Here is a 9,647-nt window from a genome sequence, read left to right as displayed (position 1 = left end):
CCGACACTACTTATCACTCGAACCTCCTGGGAGATTCACAAGTATACATCTTAAAAAACAAAACGCCTATACAGTAACTTATTACAGGTAGTTTTCCTTACCACGACACACGAAGCATGTTACCTACTCAGATCTAACTGCTCTACATATTGCTCTACCACATCGACATAACAATATTTGCCGATGTAGATAACATGAAAATTTCATTCCTGCCATCAGTGCCCTCCATAAGGTTGAATCCTCCATGCTATTATACTCCCATAATCTACGAGTGACCTTATTATGTATACCAGCTCACTGTAAATGCTGGAAGAACTAGATGATATTCATAAAATACTTACCCTGCGCAGTCAACTTGGTGCGAGCCAACTCTTATGTTTTTGAACGTTTTTTTTTTTTTGATCCAATATGGCTGCCAGACCACGTCACCGATGGCATCATTAATTTATATTCTCGAATATAATTGATGCGTACATCACCGTCAATAAATTTGAAACTGATCAGACGAAGCGTTGTACCTGTCGAATTATGACGTCATAATTACGGCACCAATTATGTCATCGTTAACAACACCTATCCCCCATGTGGAGTTCTTTATAATGGGCCATTTTTCTATTTTTTTCCATGGAGCGGTTTCGGAGATATAGAGGTGCAAGGTTTTTTCCAAGATGGCGACCTGTACCATGTGACCTATGATGTCATAATTATCACTAAAAGATTCTACTTGAGGAGGTTCTCCGATGGTGAAAATATCGTGTCCAACAGACCAAACAATTGCAGGGAGAAAAAATTCATACTGATCGGATGAAGCATTATACTTGTCGAATTATGACGGCATAACGAAGGCACCAATGACATCATCATTAACATATGTTAATGCTCTCGCGAGATCACGGCGAGGTCACGTCTTTTCGAAGCTGTTCCATGCGCTCACGCTTTCGAAGCTAAGTGATCTTTCACATTTGTGTTTTTGTCGTATCTTTATCTTTCTTTCGGTGTATGTACCTATTGGGGTGACTTTAATAGGTTTCTCGGTGTTGGTTTTTCATACCTGTGTACAGAATCGTCGGTTTTTTTCGTATCGTGTATTCTGAGGCCTAGTGTAGTGCTAGTAGTAGTAGGCTACCGTGTCCTCAGACCTTGGCTTGAGGCTTTTGTTTTTTTGTTTCAGCGGTTCTTCGATCGCGCTGCAACTACTGTCGGTCTCTGTTTTTCACGGTCTTTTCACCCATACTCCCTTGTTTTAAAATCTCAAAAAAAAAACGAAAATTTTTTTTCCCTTCCCTGTGTATCTGTGTATCTGTGTAGCTGTGTATCTTGTGTAGCTGGGTGTATCTAGGCAAAAGGAAGAACGCTATTGAAAATTGGGTCGCCACGTCAAAATCCAAAATGGCCGCCGCCATGTATGTCTGAACCTTGTGAGCAGAATATCTTGAAAAATAAGCGAAGTACCAACTTCTAATCTGGTGTGTGGGTGTATCTAGGCATAAGGAAGAACGCTATAGAAAATTGGGTCGCCACGTCAAAATCCAAGATGGCCGCCTCCATCTATGTCTGAACCTTGTGAGCGAAATATCATATCATAGCATGTTTTCTGCGTCTTCCAATTTGTCAACTCAAATCACTTCCCCGACGGGGGACCGAAGCGTAACGCTTGTTTTCTATTGAATGTACAGATTAGCCCTTTCCCCATTGTGTAGTAAAAAGACCAAATATGCGTTGAGTCGGCAGGATGTTCGTTGGTTAAAGGCATGGCCATTAAGATATGCAGGAAGGCGTGGCCATTAAGATATGCAGGAAGGCGTGGCCATTAAGATATGCAGGAAGGTGTGGCCAACACCACAGGCCCACGTGACCAGTAAGGGGGCGGGACAACCCGTCTCCATTATGCGGCAAGCCCCAGCCAATGGGAGGCTCTGAACATTTCAAAGGGGCATGACCAAGCCTGATATTAGCCGATGCGCAGCGCAGCGCAGTATCGACCTCTTGCTTTCGTGGACATCGTGGAAGACACACCTGCGCTCTTGCCTCCTTTCGCCACGTCCTCCTGCTCTGTTCCTTTTGTGCCTCGTGGACGATACGATCTCTCTTTCACCCGGGACTTCAGCGAGGACACACCTGAGCTATCTTTTACCTGGATTTCGCCACACCACGATCTTTGCTCTGTTCCTCCGCTATTGCATTCCTTTCGCCACGTCCTCCTGCTCTGTTCTCTATTTGCCTTGTGGACGACACGATCTCTCTTGCGTTTGGGACCTTTCACGGAGGACACACCGGACCCGTTTGCCTGTTTGTATCTCGCACGACACGTGCTTGCCCTTTGTTCGGCGCCCGACACCCATCGCGTCTGCGCTAATCTTTTGCGCTGAAATTGTCTGCCTGCGTGGCAGCTCGTCTCACCTGCATTGAAGTCCGTCAGACATTACCTGATCCAGGCTGCACGTCTCACATCGAGGATCGAGCCACGCACACCAGGCCACGTGGGCACTAGCAAGGAACCCATTTGGACCAGTATGTACATCGGTACGATCTCCATTAACCAGTGCCTTTTTGTCCGTGTGTGTGTGTGTGTGTGTGTGTGTGTGTGTGTGTGTGTGTGTGTGTGTGTGTGTGTGTGTGTGTGTGTGTGTGTGTGTGTGTGTGTGTGTGTGTGTGTGTGTGTGTGTGTGTGTGTGTGTGTGTGTGTGTGTGTCAGAGAGTGAATGTACCAGTCGGGGTTTATCAGGATAGGTAATACTTGATAAGGTAAATCTTTGTCTGTTTCTCTGTGCCTTGTACAAATAAAAGGCTGTACATTTGTTCTTTACTTCCTACCTGCTCGTTATGTCCTTTGACATCAATTGGCCTCGCACCATCTGAGACCGAATTAGGCTTGAATCGGGTTCATAATTCTTGTTGGGATAAGGCCGCTTTCCACACCGTGTGCAACACTGCTCGGCATTAAAAAAGGTGTGGGAAAGCGAGGCTTCGATCCCCGGTTTCTCCGGGGATCGAAGCCTCGTGTCTTGACCTCTGTCACGTGTCTTGAAGGTATTTGGGAATATTGACCAGTAAACTCTTCGACGCGTGACTGGGAAATTGGCGATCGCAATTGCTTAGCAATCCGTCAATCACGAGTTCAGTCGCTCGCGGTCAATGGCCTTTGTGCAGACCTGGGAGTTCGTGGGGAAACGGGGCATAACCCCCCCTTAGTACGTCGACGAACCCGGGACCCGCAACATTATTGGTGTCCGGGAGTGGGATTGGACCTGCAGTACGTTTCACGTGCTGCGAAATTATGAGCGAGTGCAAATTTAGTTTAAAACAAATTTAACACAAAATTGAAATTAAATTTGGATGATGTCAGGCCAAGACGTACAGGTTCCGGTGGGTATAGAGAATGTAGAGAATGATGAGGTATTAATGACCCAGGACCAGCATGAACAGATTGAACTTGGAATTGATGAGGGTGCGGCAGGAGGAGGTGAAGAAAATGGCGGCGCTTCGCACGTGGTGCCGGAGGCCGGGCCCGCTGTGCAAGCGGGTTTTAACATCAAGTTATTCTTGACTCAATGGAAAGCATCCTTTGAGGTGCGAATGGAAGAGTTAAGATGTGGAATTAAAGGATGAGGGAGGAATCAAGCTGCGATATGAAGAGGATGAGCGGGGAGTTCGCGGGTGCACGTGACGAGGTAAAGCAGTATGAGATGAGCGTCCAGCAAGAGTTAAAGGAGAGTACGGCCAAACTGACAGGGGCAATGGGCGTAGTGACGCGGAAGGTAGAGGAACCGACGATAGTAGAGTTGGAAGAGGAAATTTTGGGGGCGCCGACGATGGTCGAGTTAGAGGAGGATATAGTAGAGGCGCAATGGGAAATAGAGGTGAAACAGAAGCTGGAGGAGGCACCTTTGAAAGAGGGAATAATTGAAATTAAAAAGACAGAAGGAGAGACAGAGAATGAGTTACGGAAGGAATTGCGGGAATGTGTGCAAGAGTGGTGTTCGGACCGTGGTGTAATGCCTGCTAATCAAGTAGAAAGATTGCAGGTTCTTGAAGAGGATCGGGAAAAGGTGAGTCCCGAGGTGAGTGGCGATTTCGGGAATGTGTTTGGTGCGAGCGGGTGCTCTGCTGGCTTGGGGGAAAGGATAGACCCAGGAATTCGTGAAGGGCCCATTGAGAGGGGTGAGACTGATACGGTGTGTGTGGAGAGAGTGTGTGCACCGGTAGGTGTGGAGAAAGAGTGCACACCAGATTGTGTGGAGAGAGTGTGCACACCGGCATGTGCAAGTACGAGTACGGAGTGTGCGGAAAGTGTGCAAGTACGAGTACAGAGTGTGTAGAGAGTGTGCGCACCGGTGTGTGCAAGTACGAAACCAAGTGCGAGGGATGATACGGCTCAGGCATCGACGCTGACCGGGGTACTGCTCAGTGAGACGGGTAGAGCACGGGAGTCTCCGACGAGTGGTGTACTGTGGGGACCGGAGGGAATCGGTGCTGCGTCAGTCTCGCAAGGACCGGCGTGCACAATTCGTACCTCCGGCACCCACACGGTATTGTTGGCGCCGTTCCGCGGCAAGGGCGATCGGCGGGTTCGAGGGGAGGTTCGAAGTGTTGAAGACATGCACTGTGCCAGGTGAGGTGCTCAGACCGTGCCCGGCTGGGTCATTGTGCGTGGGACTGAAGGGCCCCATGCAGGGATGGAGCCCGGCACCTGGGCCCATCAATCCCTCCCCCCCCGGATCGTCAATGCCGGCCGGACACCCCATCTAGGCGACCAACCACCGCATGGATCGCTCGGCCCTGCGAGGCCGAGCCGCGACAAGGTACCTACACATGGAGGGGCTCATTGTTTAGATGACTGGGGGAAGTATGTGCCCCCACGTGGGGGTATGGTCGTGAGACCATTCCCCACCTGACGGGGCCCATGAGCACTAGTTTAGGGGGATAGCATTGTTAGGCCCATGGAAGGGCCAGCAATGGTTGCTCCATGGGGGCACTGAAGCTCTAGCTGAGGGAGGGCAGGATAATGATAGAGATCCAGAGAGACCATCGGGACTGAGATTTAAGTAGTTACATTGAACAGTAGAGGGGACATAGAGAGTTCAGCTGGTTGCTAACAAAGGGTGTGCGTCGTGTAAAGCGATGACGGGGAAGCACGAGTTATAGAGGAAATCAGCTAGATCGATGATGCTGTGTTTGAGAATAAATGGAGTGGTGGTGTGAGAATAAATGGTGTGAAAATATTTGGTGTGTGAATAAATGGTGTGGAATGAATGGTGTGGAATGCATGGTGCGAAGGATTGAATGGGGGGAGTGGAACCCATTCACGAAAGCCCGGGTGGGTAGTTTGAAGTTAGATAGAGGGTACAGGTAAATTACCTGGATATTGACACCTGTGGTGCTGATTGAGGAAATAGTTTTTGTTTTGTGAGGTGCAGGAAGCGGTGGAATGGCTGGGCGTGTGGTTTATTCGTAGAAATAGTTATTTGGGGCACTCCATCAATGGGAGCTCGTCGGCCAGGTAAGGCTGCAGGTAGGCTCAGGGAGCCAGTTAGGTTAGTGAATGGGGCCTGAGGATCCAGGAAAGGGACCTGGGTTGCCCAATGCCAAGGTGGGCATCAAGGGGGTAAGCACCAGGGAGGGCCTTCCCCAGGTAGGGTAGTTGTGAGGAGCAGGCAAGCTCGGGAGGCGGCTCAAGTGAACGCAGGGGTGCAGGTAGATAGACCTGGTAGGGCCACACGACCCAGCCCCAAAATTGTGCGAGGGCATGAATAGAAAAATTTGTGGGATGAGACACAAATTGAGGAGGGCACCACAGTGTGGGCAATGGGAATTTGGGTAACCACATCGTTTAAAGAAGGCCGATTGGCAGGGTACAAACCCGGGGAGATTTAAATGTGTAAATGATGTCAGAGTAGTTCGGATTTTGTGAAGACCCATTCACACCATCCACAACCATCCACAAGGGGAAGGATTTCGCACCATGGGACTCAGTTTGATTGGTAGGATGCATCACGACGTTGGTACGAAACATTGTGTTCATTTCTGCCTTTCCTTCCTGGGAGAACCTGGGGGGTGTTGGGGACGAATTTGGAATAAAGAGGGGACGAGGGAGACAAGACGTAGAGACGAATTGTAAATACAAGGAGGGCTAAGGTAGTGTAGTTAACGGTGGGAGGCACGAACGGGTAGGGCCAGGCTCGACTTCACTCTGCCGGCATACCTCTCACCCGCTTGTCATACCTGTGTTTTGCATGTGCCACCGTGTTTCTTCCTCTTTGCTCGTTGCGTCTTTTCTTCCTGCTCGATCCAGGACCATCACGAGGACAACTTTCGGTTGCAGCATCTGGCTGCCAATCCATCACTCATCACCTTATGGACCACTGGGAGTGGCCAAACCCATCTCCATGGTTACACCTCTTGCCTGCCTCATCATATTGCTGATTACGGAGCACCTGTTGGGTGGCACTGGCAACACACACACATGGATCACCCTTTGGGTGGCATTGGCACCACACATTTGGACCACGTTTCAAGTGGCCCGGTTCACCAAATAAACGGCTCAATTTTGAGGTGAAAATTTAGATGCCCTTTTTCTTCAAATGGCCTGTATGCCGGTCTAGGGCAGCCGGTATTTGTTCGGGAGCCTACCAAGGCAAGAAGACAGAATATGCCTCCAGCAACAAGTTCTCCAAGTTTTATTCCTCAAGTCCAGGTCCCGGGTCATAGTTTTTGTAAAATAAATGGTGTTTTAGTGTAAAATGTAAGAATGTTGCCTACCGGTTATGTTTAGTTTCAAAATTCCGGCAATATGTGAACAGTATAAGGTTGTGGGTGTGAATCTGTTAGGTAGTTTCTCAACGCATTAGGGGGGACATATTTAGTTTTAAAATGTACATTTAAATGTTAATAAAAATAAAATAAAAATAAAATTCATTTAAAAATGTCGCACACACTGGGATTAGAGTTTAAAATGTTAGGGGGAATCACATCTATGTGTCACACTAAAAGTAATGTTTAAATGAATGCCAGCTCACCCCAGCCGCTCCGTGTGGACGACTCGGGTCAAGTCTTGGTGAGAGAAGGGGGTAGTGTTGTAGTTGTGCCATAAAGGCAAACTCCCCATAGTTAAATTGCACGACAACATTTAGCCTGCATTAGTCAGTTATTTTTTATTGAATGTACAGATTAGCCCTTTGCCCATTGTGTAGTAAAAAGACCAAATATGCGTTGAGTAGGCAGGATGTTCTTGAGTAGGCAGGATGTTCGTTGGTTAAAGGCATGGCCATTAAGATATGCAGGAAGGCGTGGCCAACACCACAGGCCCACGTGACCAGTAAGGGGGCGGGACAACCCGTCTCCATTATGCGGCAAGCCCAAGCCAATGGGAGGCTCTGAACATTTCAAAGGGGCATGACCAAGCCTGATATTAGCCGATGCGCAGCGCAGTATCGACCTCTTGCTTTCGGGGACATCGTGGAAGACACACCTGCACTCTTGCCTCCTTTCGCCACGTCCTCCTGCTCTGTTCCCTTTGTGCTTCGTGGACGATACGATCTCTCTTTCACCCGGGACTTCAGCGAGGAAACACCTGAGCTCTTTCTTACCTGGATTTGGCCACGCCACGATCTTTGCTCTGTTCCTCCGTTATTGCATTCCTTTCGCCACGTCCTCCTGCTCTGTTCACTATTTGCCTCGTGGACGACACGATCTCTCTTGCGTTTGGGACCTTTCACGAAGGACACACCTGGACTCGTTTGCCTGTCCGTATCTCGCACGACACGTGCTTGGCCTTTGTTCGGCGCCCGACACCCATTGCGTCTGCGCTAATCTTTTGCGCTGAAGTTGTCTGCCTACGTGGCAGCTCGTCTCACCTGCGTTGAAGTCCGTCGGACATTACTTTATCCAGGCTGCATGTCTCACATTGAGGATCGAGCCACGCACACCAGGCCACATGGGCACCAGTGAGGAACCCATTTGGACCAGTACGTACATCGGTAGGATCTCCATTAACCAGTGCCTTTTTGTCCCTGTGAGAGTGTGTGTGTGTGTCAGAGAGTGAAGGTACCATTCGGGGTTTATCACGATAGGTAAGACTTGATAAGGTAAATCTTTGTCTCTGTTTCTCTGTGCCTTGTACAAATAAAAGGCTGTGCATTTGTTCTTTACTTCCTGCCTGCTCGTTACGTCCTTTCCCATCAATTGGGCTCGCACTATCTGAGACCGAATTAGGCTCGAATCGGGTTCATAATTCTTGTTGGGATAAGGCCGCTTTCCACACTGTGCAACACCGCTCGGCATTCAAAAAGGTGTGGGAAAGCGAGGGTTCAATCCCCGGTTTCTCCGGTCACGTGTCTTGAAGGTATTTGGGAATATTCACCATTAAACTCTGCGATGTGTGACTGGGAAATTGGCGATCGGAATTGCTTAGCAATCCGTCAATCACGAGTTTAGTCGCTCGCGGGCAACGACCTTTGTGCAGACCCGGGAGTTTGTGGGGAAACGGGGCATAACCCCCCCCCCCCTTAGTATGTCGACGAACCCGGGATCCGCAACAATATTATGTTGATTTTTTTTCAGGCAAGTTTTGACAGATATGTTGACAAATACATCCAATAAGAACAATCAGGATACATGTTGCCTTTTTGAAATAGCAATATAAACTTTACCAAAAGGTGACAAGATGCCATGGAGCTCTGAAGTTACAATATACTATATATTGTTGCGGATATGAGGACTGTATTTTTTTTATTGTGTGTTTTATTATTATTATTATTGTTTATTCTGCGCCTCCTGCCTCCGGAGTTGTGTAAAGATAGAAAGGGCGTCTCGGTAATTAGTCCATAAAGCATCCACGTCAGCCAACCATAGAATACCCCTGTTCGATAGCTTATATCTTATTATGTGTCTTAGAGTAAGGCTGTGTCTCCCATTAACTTAAATACTCCATTGCACCAAGTGAAAAAGATAGATTCCCTTCATTCCCATTCCCAAAACTTTCATTCCCCCTTTCGTCATTGCCAGGCCTCGAGTGCCATTGCCAATTACATCCCCTCCAATAACCGCCATTGACCACGAGGCAGGGTCGGAGAAGAAAGGCGTGTCTCCACCTCGTCATAGAGGGGAGGAGTGAGCCAGCCCCACTCGACCAACCATGAGCCAGGGGTTTGGCTAGAGAGGGCGGAGGAAGAGCGATCGGGGAGGTTCGCAAAGGTTGAGGGGCGGGGCCTATATAACCTACGGCAGGGCGTTTCCTGGGGCAGATGAGCTTTTACGGGATGAGCTACGACAAGAGCGGAGTGTGTGGTTTTTTTGGTCAGAGCTGGGTTGGTCGCCAGTGGTGGTCAGTGTTTGCGTAGAGTGGAGGGGTTGCATTGAGTTGTCGGTGGTGAGGAAGAGTTGGACTAAGCAAGAGAGAAAGAGTCCTGGAGTTAGTGAGAGAGGGAGAGAGAACCCGTCACGCCAGACCCCCACCAGCAGCGTTGGCTTGGCTCCACCAAGCAGCTCCGACCCGCTACCCCGCGCACACGACAGGATTGGTGGCATCGGCGGCCATCGAGGTCCAGCCCGACGTCCCGTGCGGGATCAAACTCCAGCCAGCTCCGTGCCTTCCTCCAGCCACCCACCTCCTGTCATTCCTGCCTGCAATTTCCATCCATTTGCGTACG

This window comes from Myxine glutinosa, chromosome 1 (assembly GCF_964187855.1).
Source record: "Myxine glutinosa chromosome 1, kmMyxGlut1.1, whole genome shotgun sequence".
Lineage (NCBI taxonomy): Eukaryota > Metazoa > Chordata > Myxini > Myxiniformes > Myxinidae > Myxine > Myxine glutinosa.
Note: the sequence above shows the minus strand (reverse complement) of the source record.